The sequence below is a fragment of the Trichechus manatus genome, unplaced genomic scaffold (assembly GCF_000243295.1).
Source record: "Trichechus manatus latirostris isolate Lorelei unplaced genomic scaffold, TriManLat1.0 scaffold00059, whole genome shotgun sequence".
Classification (NCBI taxonomy): domain Eukaryota; kingdom Metazoa; phylum Chordata; class Mammalia; order Sirenia; family Trichechidae; genus Trichechus; species Trichechus manatus.
The window spans coordinates 10,502,965-10,514,541 of NW_004443995.1; positions in this window are offsets into that span (position 1 = coordinate 10,502,965).

Consider the following 11,577-nt stretch of genomic DNA (forward strand, 5'->3'; position numbering starts at 1 on the left):
GAAAGCTCTCTTAAAAGAGAAGCAGCTGGCTATTACCTGTAATGATGGCGTTCTACTAAAAAACCATCTGTATGAGACCAAAAATTCAACATCTACTCTAAAGCAAAGATGAGGAGATAAAGGGACAGGGGAACTATAGTAGTAGAAATGGATAACCAGAACACAAAGAGAATGTTGATGCATTGTGAAAAATGTAACTAATGTCACTGAACAATTTCTGTGGAAATTGTCAAACAGGAACCTAACATGCTGTGTAGACTCTTACCAAAAACACAATAAAATATTATTAAAAAAAAAAGAAGCAATAATCATCTGTAGGCCAAAACATAATTTTGAAGCTGTTTTGGATTTTCTCCTTTGTAAGAATATTTGGTTATTGAAGGATGAGTTGGCCTGTGAGAATGGAGTTAACTAGTATTGCAAGCAAATGTAGCCCAGGCAAAGGAGATTTGTTAAGGCATCATGCTTAAAGCTTTTCAGAAAATGCAACTAAATGTTGGGTTGAAAATAAGTGTATTATGACACTTGTTATTTCTATTTAAGGCAATATTAAGTTTATTAAACAGACATTTATTACACATTTTTTCATAGGCACTGTATTATATCTAGGTCATGTTTGGCATTCATTGTAATATTTGTGGAAAGCATGAATGGATTTCATATAATCTTCATCTCACTATGTGAAATAAGAGGTACCCTCATTTCACAAACTAAAAAAGAAAAACGAAACTGAGGTTCAATGATGCCAGGTCACTTATTTATGTCTAACCAACTAGTTAGTGGAATGGACTAAAGGTAAACCATGCTCCTTGTCTTAGGCTAGGCTCCCTAGAGAAGCAAAATCTGTAAAATGTATAAATATATATATATAGAGAGAGATTTATATCAAGGAAATGGCTCATGCAGTTGTAGAGGCTGGAATACTCTAAATTTGTGGCTCAGGCTGGAGGCTTCTCCTGATTCACATAACTGCAGGGGCTGGTAAACCCAAGATTGGCAGGTCAGACAGCAGGGCTCTTGCTCACAGGCTGTGAAGACTGAAGAATCCCATGATTGGCAGAAAAGATGGCAGATAAGCTGCTAGCTCAAGTCCCAAGAAGTGGAGGTCAGACGAACAGGAGTCATCTGCAGGATCCAGTGCGAGCAAAAGCCCACAGGCATTCCTAAAAATTCCATCTATATTGGATGCAGACCATACCCCTAAGCAAACTCCTCTTCAACTGATTGACTGCTTACAGTAGATCCCATCATGGAGGTGACCACATTGTACCAAATCTTATCATGGAGGTGAACACACCATTATATGACTGCCAAACTACATCATAACTGCCAAACCACTGAGAATCATGGCCCAGGCAAGTTGACACACAACCTTAACGATCACACTCCTCTAACTCCAAAGGCAATTCTTTCACTTTTGCACTATGCATCTCATTGCACTGGAGAAAGCTACATTATCTCTTGACAAATTCTGGATTCAGCCAAGTGCTATTCAACTATCTACATATAAAACTGTGATAAGTGAGATATCAACCCTTAGATATTTGTCACTAGACTGGCCTCAAGAAGAATTTACAGTCTGTTTAGTCAAATGCGTTTACTTTCTATTTCAAATAATCCCAGTGCCTGGATCTTTCTTATATTAGTTACAAATTAGTAGCTTAGGAGAATGGTTGCTATATCATATATGTTAAGATAGCCTCTCTCATCAGAGAATTTTTCTTAAAAATTTTATTTTTCCTGATTACAAAATCAATCTATCTTAGTTTAGCAAATTTTAAAAATATGGAAGAACCAGAAGAATAAAATATAACTCACGCATACTTCTTACAAGAAATAATCATTGTTAACATTAAGTGTGACTATTTTCTAATTTTTTCAACTTGTTTTCTATATGTACATATGTATACTTAAACATATATACATATATTAAGAACTGGGGTCATTCTCCACTTGATATTTTAAAATTTGTGATGTAAGAATATATTTCGAGGACTTTTTAATGTCATGGTATGGATATGCCATAGTTTATTGAACTATTTAGATTGCTTTCAATTTTTACGGACTTCAGATAAATTTTTAGTTAAGCATTGTTTAAGATGAATATAAACACACAGTGCAAATTATTACGTGGACGTTGAATTATCGCATCAAAGTATGTGAACATTTTAAATACTTTTTGATAATTATTGCTAAGTTGCTTTCAAGAGTATTATATTAATTTACTCCTCAACAGACTGTGTCCAACGTGCCTGTTTTCTGGTCTGTTTGTAAACAGAGTATGATCTAGAGAGTTCTTCACAAGTTGCTTTATTTTAGGCACGTAAATGCTTTTGAAATGATATGAGCTATACAGATTTTTTTTTAAAGTAAGACTTATCAGAATGTCCTCTAACTAGAATGTGTTATTTACATCAAATTTTCTCCCAGGAGTAGTTATATGTGGTATGTGGTTATATGCGTCTTAGGGTGAGAGAAGAGGGGCAGTGAGGTGGGCATCTCAGAGAACCCCCACATCCAAGTGGGAAGGACAGGCGAACCTGTGAAGGAGACAGAACAGAGAAACCTAAAAGATGTAAAGAGAAGTGGGGGGTGGGGGGCAGGGGCATCAGTAGTACTACCCGTTGCTGTCCAGTCGATTCCGACTCATAGTGACCCTATAGGACAGAGTAGAATGGCCCCACAGGGTTTCCAAGGCTGTAAATCTTTAAGGAAGCAGACTGCCACATCTTTCTTCTGAGGACTATCTGGTGGGTTTGAACCACCAACCTTTTGGTTAGCAGTTGAGTGCTTTAACCACTGTGCCACCAGGGCTCCTCTCAGTAGTACTGATAAAACCCACTGCTGTCAATTCTGACTCATAGCGACCCTGTAGGGACAGAGTAGAACTGCTTCATAGGGTTTCCAAAGAGCAGCTGGTGGATTCGAACTGCTGACCTTTTGGTTAGCAGCCAAGCTCTTAACCACTGTGCCACCAGGGCGTCTCAGTAGTAGTAAAACCAAACCCGTTGCCATCAAGTCGATTCCAACTCATAGCAACCCTACAAGACAGAGTAAAACTGCCCCATAGGGTTTCTGAGGAGTAGCTAATGGATTCAAACCCCCGACCTTTTGGCTGGCAGCCGAACTCTTAACCATTATGCCACCAGGGTTTCCTCGGTAGTAGTAGGACGAGGCAATTTCCAAACAGTTGTGAGGTCAACAGTGTAAATGCTTCAGATAGTATTCAGAAAGTCAAATAAGTCAAGAGCTAAAATTGTCCATTTAAATGGGCAAAAAAGGGACAGAAGTCTGGATCACTAGGCCGAGGAGCTTGAGTCACAGACCTGTTTTTGCATGCGTCTGTTTCTGTTTAGTTCCTGTTGGATTTTTTTGGAGTGTGTGTGGGGAGTGAATGTACAAACATGGATTATTCTGGAAGCAGCTGGCAGTTTGCTTCAGGCCACCTGCTTTGGGCGAGCAGCAATTCCATAAATGCAAAGAAGCAAATAATTACAGATACTATCTGTCTGCTTTCGCATATCCATAAAAGGCCAATTCCAATTTTGTTCTAAAAATGGGCAAACATTTTCAACTGACCCATAATTGATGAAGCATTTTAAAGATGAAATTTTCATCCATTCAGTAGTCATGTAAACTTTTAGCGGGAGGGTGTCAGTTATTCCAACAATGAGTTGGTGATGTTTGATCTGACTTTGGCACAGTGGTTAAGAGCTCGGCTGCCAATCAAAGGGTCGATGGTTTGAATCCACCAGCCACTCCTCGGAAACCCTATGGGGCAGTTCTACTCTGTCCTATAGGGTTGCTGTGAGTTGGAATCAACTTGATGGCAATGGATTTTGGTTTAGGGTACCAGTTTAAATGGCACTTTTGTTTTAGGGAGTGACAGAAGTTTGCATGTGTGATTGACTCCTATTTTGACCAGCTCATTTAGAAATAATTGCAGGGACTTGTGTTTTGACAACTGTAGAGCAGACATTGCTAAGGTTAAGAGCAATAAATTGATGATCCCTGGTGGTAGCGTCACTTGTAGGTGAAAGCAACAGCTTACGCTCTGAAGTGCCTCTTTGTACCAACCTGGAAAAAGCAGATTAAGATCTGAGAGGACGTGGGGAATTCTTTCCATCCTGGGCTTTTTTCTGACTTTGCCAAAGAAGAGAATGTGAGATAATGGAAGAATAATAATGACAGTGATGATATTTATAGATAGCACCGAGCAATTGCTCTGTTCTAGGCTATGTGTAAGGAGCCCTGGTGGTGCAGTGGTTAAGCGCTCAGCTGCTAACCAAAAGGTTGGTGGTTTGAACCCACCAGCCACTCCGTGGGTGAAAGATTTGGCAGTTCTGAGACCAGCTAGGGATAGAAAAGGGCTTAAACAACAAGTTATGTCAGTTAAAAATTCTTCTAGAAGAAGAATGATGTCAACCACAAAACATTGTTTACCTCACTCGCATTAAAGTTTAAGCTGCTTCCTCCTAATCTTCCCGCTTGAAGCTGACTTTCAGATCAACCAATTAAAACTAGAATCCTGGGCATGTGCGGTAAGAGACCAGGTTGACTGCCAGATGGCCCCATCCCATAATAAGTATTGCCTAGGAACCAAAAGACCCATGCCAAGGAACCAAAATCACCGGACATATGTCATCGAGCGGTGACCGAACCCATTTCAGAAGTGAGAAGTCAGTTAGCCACTTAGTTGCCAAATCCTAGCCCAACGAGTTTTTGAATATGTATCACATTAATGAATATGTATGACTTCCCCTTTCCCGTGTAGTACGAAAGTTTCTCCAGCCCTTTGTTAAGCGAGAGAGTGCTTTGGGACTGATCCCCCGGCTCCTTACTCGCTGCCAGTAATAAACTATGCCTTGCTTAAAATCCACTTGACTCTTAGTTATTCTTAACAAGAGTACAAGTGGTGAACCCACTGAGTTTGGTAACAGTTCTACCCTGTCCGATACAGTCACTATGAGTTGGAATTGACTCCTGGGCAATGGGTTTGGTTTTTGTTTGAGGCTATGGCCAAAGCGCCTGACAAGTGTTATATAATATAACCTTCACCACAATCTTTATGAGGTGTGTACCATTATATTTCACAGAAAGGCAACTTGAGGTGCAGAGGGGCTAGATAACTTGCCTGAAGTCACATAGCTAATAAGTGGTGAAGTTGAGTGGCAAACTTTGGTTGCTCTGACTCCACGGCCCCTTTCATCCACTGCTCTCTCTTATGTACATAAAGTGTCCAGCACAGTGCCTGGCGCAGAGTAGGTCTTCACCAGATGTTAGTTTCCTTCTTTTCTGGGTAGCAGTTGGCCTGAAAGGCAGGCCCGTTATCTCTTGTCAGATGTAATGGCCACACACCAAGAACACGACCTAGACGCTGGTCAGCCTGGGCTGGAATGACAAGCATGAGAAGGGTGAAGGTTGCAGGGCTTTCTGAACCCTCTGGGGGATTTGAGGACATTATATAACCTTCTGAGTCATTCTTTGGTCATTTTGTGGTATTTCTTGCTCACATCCTTAGCAGTGGTTCTTGATTTTTGTTATTAACCAATTCTTTAAAAACAAACCAACCAACGAACCCAGAACTGGGGTGATCTTTACCAGTTGAAGACTGATTGCTATGGTTTGGAGGGTGAGGAGCAGTTTGAAAGGAAGTTTCTTTAATCTGAAATCCTAAAATATGCGGAGAGCTTCATGGAGAGAAGGTTCTTCCTATCACACAGGAGCTGATCAGTTTCAAGTTCCAGAGGTAGAGGAGAAGCTGGCTCTTCTTCTCTAAATGGGTGGGCCTTTCTACTGAGACAGCGAGCTACATTGCTGCTGACAGCGCTGAAAGCCTGAGGGGAAATGCAGAAGAGAAAAGTTAAAGGTTAGGGTTTCTCACCACCCCAGTCAGACTTTGCCTCTGCTCATGGGGGAGTTTAGTGGAGAGGTTCACATGCATAGTGTGTCATGAAAAGTCCTTGCTGGGTGGTGGGGAAGGAGTGGTGCTTCTACAGGTCTTTGAGGGAACAGCAGTAGCAAGTAGCAGGAAGCCAGCTTGGGCTCCCTTGGCTAGGTGTTGTCTTCACCCTTCCTGAGAGAAGCCATGTGTTCACGGTACAGGTAAATTCGCAGGCCTTTTATCTGAAACCCTGAAAACACAAAGAGCTGAAAGCCCAATCACGTATTTATATTTTAAATGGCACATTGGTGCCTAAATTCAGACTCCTGTATTTCAATTAAGTTGCATTAACCAGGTTTATAGCTATAAGGCCTACAGGTTTAACCACTTTTGAAAGATAGTCTGGCCAGCGAAGAAAGAAAAATGAACTCCTGAGTCAGAGTGCCTGGAGTTGATCCAGACTCCAGTGATTACTGGTTGTACAACTTAGACAAGTCACTTAAGATCTCAGCGCCCCCGTTTGCTATAAAGTGAGGCTAACAATAATACTTATCTCATAGCGTTATTATGGGGATTAAATGGGTCTTAATAATAATAAATGTTAGCTATTGTTATTTTTATTATTGTTATTGTTACAAAATAGCATATCCTTATCAAGACATTAGTAAAAAATTGTTAAGGAAATTAGTTGATGGATTTCTTTGTAGTTGACTCTATGTAAAAATAAAGCAAAGTGAGGCAAGTTATTTCTGATTGTAGAAAACAATTATCTGGTTTATACTATTTTATAAATTATTTTTATATTTTATAAATTATTGCTAAAACTTCTTTCCATGATAATCTTTTTATTTACTCCCGTTAATTGAGTTATAATTTATATACCATAGGATGCACAGATGCTAGATATACAGTTCAGTAAATTTTGACAAATGTATATATACATGCAACTACCACCCCAATCAAAATATATGGTAATTCTATCACCCTAGAAAGTTCCCCCATGCCTCATTCAAACAATTGATCTAATTTAAATCACCAAAGAATAATTTTCCCTGTTCTAGAACTTCATACAAATGGAATAAAACATTAAGAAGTATCTGACTTCTTTCATTCAATATAATGTTTTTGAGATTCATTCATCTTAGTGTGTGTATCAGTATTTAGTAATATTTTATTCCTGAATAATATCATTGTAGTAATATATAACAATTTGTTTATCTATTCACCTGTTGATGAACATTTGGATTATTTCCAATTTTTTGATATTATGAATATTCTTATACAATTCTTCTCATGGAGTTTTGTTTTTTTCCTCTTGAATAAGAAGTTAGGAGTGTAAGTGCTGGGTTAAAAGGTAAGTATACATTTAATTTTATAAGACATTGCCAAACTGTTTTCCAAAGTGTACTATTTTGCACTTCCAACTATAATGTATGAGAATTCTGGTGCCCTTTGACCTTGTAAATGCTTAGCATTGTCAGTCTTTTTAATTTGAGCCGTTTTAGTAGGTATGAAGCGATACCTCACTGTGGCTTTAATTTGCCTTTCTCTGTTTACTAATGATGTTGAGCATCTTTTCAGGTACTTGGTCATCCATATATCTTTTTTTTTGTTTACCTGTGGCTACTAGAACATGTTTGTTTTTGGTGAAAATACACACAACAAAACCTACAACCATTCAATAATCTCTATATGTACAGTTCAATGACATTGGTTACATTCATACTGTCACCATTCTCACTGTCTGTACTCGTATTGTTTTGCCACCATTAACTTAGACTTACTGCCCCCTAAACTTTTCATCTATGCTTTCAAGTTGCTCTTGTCAGTTTGAGACAACATAAAAGTTTTAAAGCTAGTGTTTATTTAACACAACACTTAATAGACATTATGCTAATGCTTAACATGCATTACCTCATTTAAGCCTACAGTATTTACCGCTACTACCATTTTGCTGATGAGGAAACTGAGGTTTAAAGAGATTAAGTAACTTGCCTAAGGTCATATAAAAAAAACAAAAACAAACAAACAAACAAAAACAACCAGTTACTATGGAGTCGACTTTGACTCATGGCAACCCCACATATGTCAGAGTAGAACTGTGCTGCATAGGGTTTTTAATGGCTGATCTTTTGGAAGTAGATTGCCAGGTCTTTCTTCTGAGGTCCTTCTGGGTAGACTTGAACTTCCAATCATTCAGTTGGCTGCTGGGCATTTTAACCATTTACACCACTTAGGAACTCCTAAGATCATGTAGTGCTCGTCAAATAAGGCATTTCACAGCACAGCTTTTCTTAAAGTACCTTTTTGATGTTCATGGCTGCTCATTCAAACAGCAGGAAGGTAATACTAGGGAAGCCTATTCCACAATCCTAACGTTCTGTGATTTTGTGGCTATAAACAACAAACAGGGTTTTGAAGAATTGGGGCTCAAAACAAGGACTCCTCTTGTAGAGTCTCCCTGAAGTACCAAGAAACACTCTTGAGCATGACAGTACCTATGTGGGGGCTCCATGGAGCCACATGTTCATTTCAAGCGTAAGAGGAGAAATTTATCTTGGAAGCACAGATGACTTGATCAGAAAGGGGAGCAAGGCCAAGGGGGTACTCTTAGATGAGAATACTGTGTCCTAGGACTCAGGAATATTCCCCTTAGTATCCTCATAAAATTTTTAAAATAATATTTTATTGTGTTGTAGGTGAAAGTTTACACAACAAATTAGGCTCCCCTGTAACAATTTTTATACAAATTGTTCATGCTGTTGGTTACAATTTTTACAATGTGTCAGCATTCTCATTATTTCTATTCTGTTTGTTCTGTTTCCACTGATCTAGCTTCTCTTCCACTCCTTGCCTTCTCACCTTTGCTTTTGGGTAAATGCTGACCGTTTGGTCTCATATAGTTCATTGTTTAAGGGACACATTACTCATGGGTGATACTGTTTATTTTAAAAGCCAATCTATTGTTTGGCTGAAAGGTGACCTATAGAAATAGCTTCAGTTCCATATTCAAAGGTTATTTTAGGGCGATAGTCTGGAGGGGTCCTCTAATCTCTATCGGTTCAGTAGGTCTGGCCTTTTTAGGAATTTGAGTTTTGTTCTATATTTTTCTTCCATTCCATTTGGGACTTTCTATTGTGTCCCTGTTCAGAACGGTCAGTAGTGGTAGCTCGGCACCATCTAGTTCTGCTTGTCTCCAGTTAGGAAAGGGTGTGATTCATGTGGGATATTAGTGTTGTGGATTAGTTTATTCTTTGAGCCTTTGATTTCCTTCATTCCCTTTTGCTCCATACAAACAGAGATCAGTAGTTGTATCTCAGATGACCATTTGCAAGCTTTTAAGACCCCAGATGCTACTCACCAAACTAGGATGTAGAACATTATCTTTATGAACTATGCTATGCCAATAGACTATGCTGTTCCCTGAGGCTATGGTCCCAAGCCTTTTAACCCAGTAAACCAATCCTGTGAGTTGTTTGGCTATGTCTAGGAAGTCTCCGTAACTGTGCCCTTATGAGGCTTGTTATAGATGTGGATATATATGTAGCAACACAAACGTGTATATACATATGCTTACAGATACATCTATACATGCATGTGCATTTACTCGAATATGTCTTTCTATACATGTATATGCATCCATATCTACCTATGTAACCATATATTTTTTGGTCGTTTTTACTGTTGCGAAATTGTATATGTTACAGCATTTACCGAAACTGTTTCTTTTTCTCATGTACTTCTTAGTGTCTTTATCTTGGTCAAGTTGTGCTGACTTCACCCATATTTGGTCTTGCCTTTCCCATCACCAAGAGTAACAAGTATCTACTATCTAGAAAGTGATTCCTCCTTCCTTTCCCTCCCTCTCCTATCCCTGGTAACCACCAAAGAAATTTGTTTTCTCTGTGTATATCTATTATTGACTTTTCTTAATAGTAGGACTGTACAGTATTTGTCCTTTTGTGATTGATTTATTTTACTCAGCATAATGTCTTCCAGATTCATCCATGTTATGTTTCACAGACTCCTCATTATTCTTTATAGTTGAGTAGTATTCCATTTGTATGTACCACAATTTGTTTATCCATTCATCCGTTGATGGACACGAAAGTTGTTTCCATCTGTCTTAGTCATCTAGTGCTGCTCTAACAGAAATAACACAAGTGGATGGTTTTAACAAGAGAAATTTTATTCTCACAGTCTAGTAGGCTACAAGTCCAAATTCAGGGTGTCAGCTCCAGGGGAATGCTTTCTCTGTTGGCTCTGGAGAAAGGTCTGTGTCATCAATCTTCCCTTGGTCTGCGAGACTCTCTGCGCAGGAACCTCAGGTCCAAAGTATGCGCTCTGCTCTTGGCACTGTTTTCTTGTTGGTATGAGATTCCCCTGTGTCTCTGCTCACTCCTCTCTTGTATATCTCAAAAGAGGTTGGCTTAAGACACTATCCAATCTTGTATACCTCATCGGTGTAACTGCTGCTAATCCATCTTATTACATCATAGTGATTGAATTTACAACACATAAGGAAATCACATCAGATTACAAAATGGTACACAATCACACAATACTGAGAATCATGACCCTGCCAAATTGACAGATGTTTTTGGGGGGTACAATTCAATCCATGACACCATCTTTTTGCTATTGTGAATAATGTTGCAATGAACACGGGTGTGCGTATGTCTATTTGTGTCACTGCTCTTGTATCTCTGGGATATGTACCTAGGAGTGGTGTCTTAGGCTGGGTTCTCTATAGAAGCAAAACCAGTAAAGCATATATATATATATATATATATATAAAGGAAGTGGCTGATGTGGTTGTAGAGGCTGGCACGTCCCAAGTCCATTGGTCAGTCTGGAGGCTTCTCCTGATTCATGTAGACACAAGTGCTGGCAAACCCAAGATCACCAGGTAGGACAACAGGGCTCTGGCTCACAGGTTGCAAAGACTGATGAATCCCAAGATTGGCAGGAAAGATAGCATGTAACCTGCTGGCTCAAGTCCCAGGAAGTGGAGGTCAGATGAACAGGAGCCAGCTGCAGGATCCAGTGCAAGCAAAAGCCCCTGAGCCTTTCCAGAAAGTCCACTTATATTGAATGCAGGCCACAACCCCAAGGAAACTCCCTTTCAAATGATTGGCTACTCACAGCAGATCCCATCATGGAAGTGATCACATTATATCAAATCTTATCATGGAGGTGATCACATCATTATACGACTGCCAAACTACATCATAACTGTAGGTTGTATTTTTACTCTTTTGGTGGAGTCTTTTGATGAGCATAAGTGTTTGATTTTTAGGACTCCCACTTATCTAGTTTCTCTTCTGATGTTTGTGCATTGTCACTTATGGTTTGTATTCTGTTTATGCCATGTATTAGGGCTTCTAGTGTTGTCTCCATTTTTTCTTCCATGATCTTTATCATTTTAGATTTTATATTTAGGACTTTGATCCATTTTGATAAGTTTTTGTTCATGGTGTAAGGTATAGGTCTTGTTTCATTTTTTAGCAGATGGATATCCAGTTATACCGGAACCATTTGTTAAAGAGACTGTCTTTTCCCCAATTAATGGACTTTGGGCCTTTGTCAAATATCAGCTACTCATAGGTGGATGAATTTACGTCTGGATTCTCAATTCTGTTCCATTGGTCTATGTCTCTGCTGTTGTACCAGTACCAAGCTGTCTTGACTAC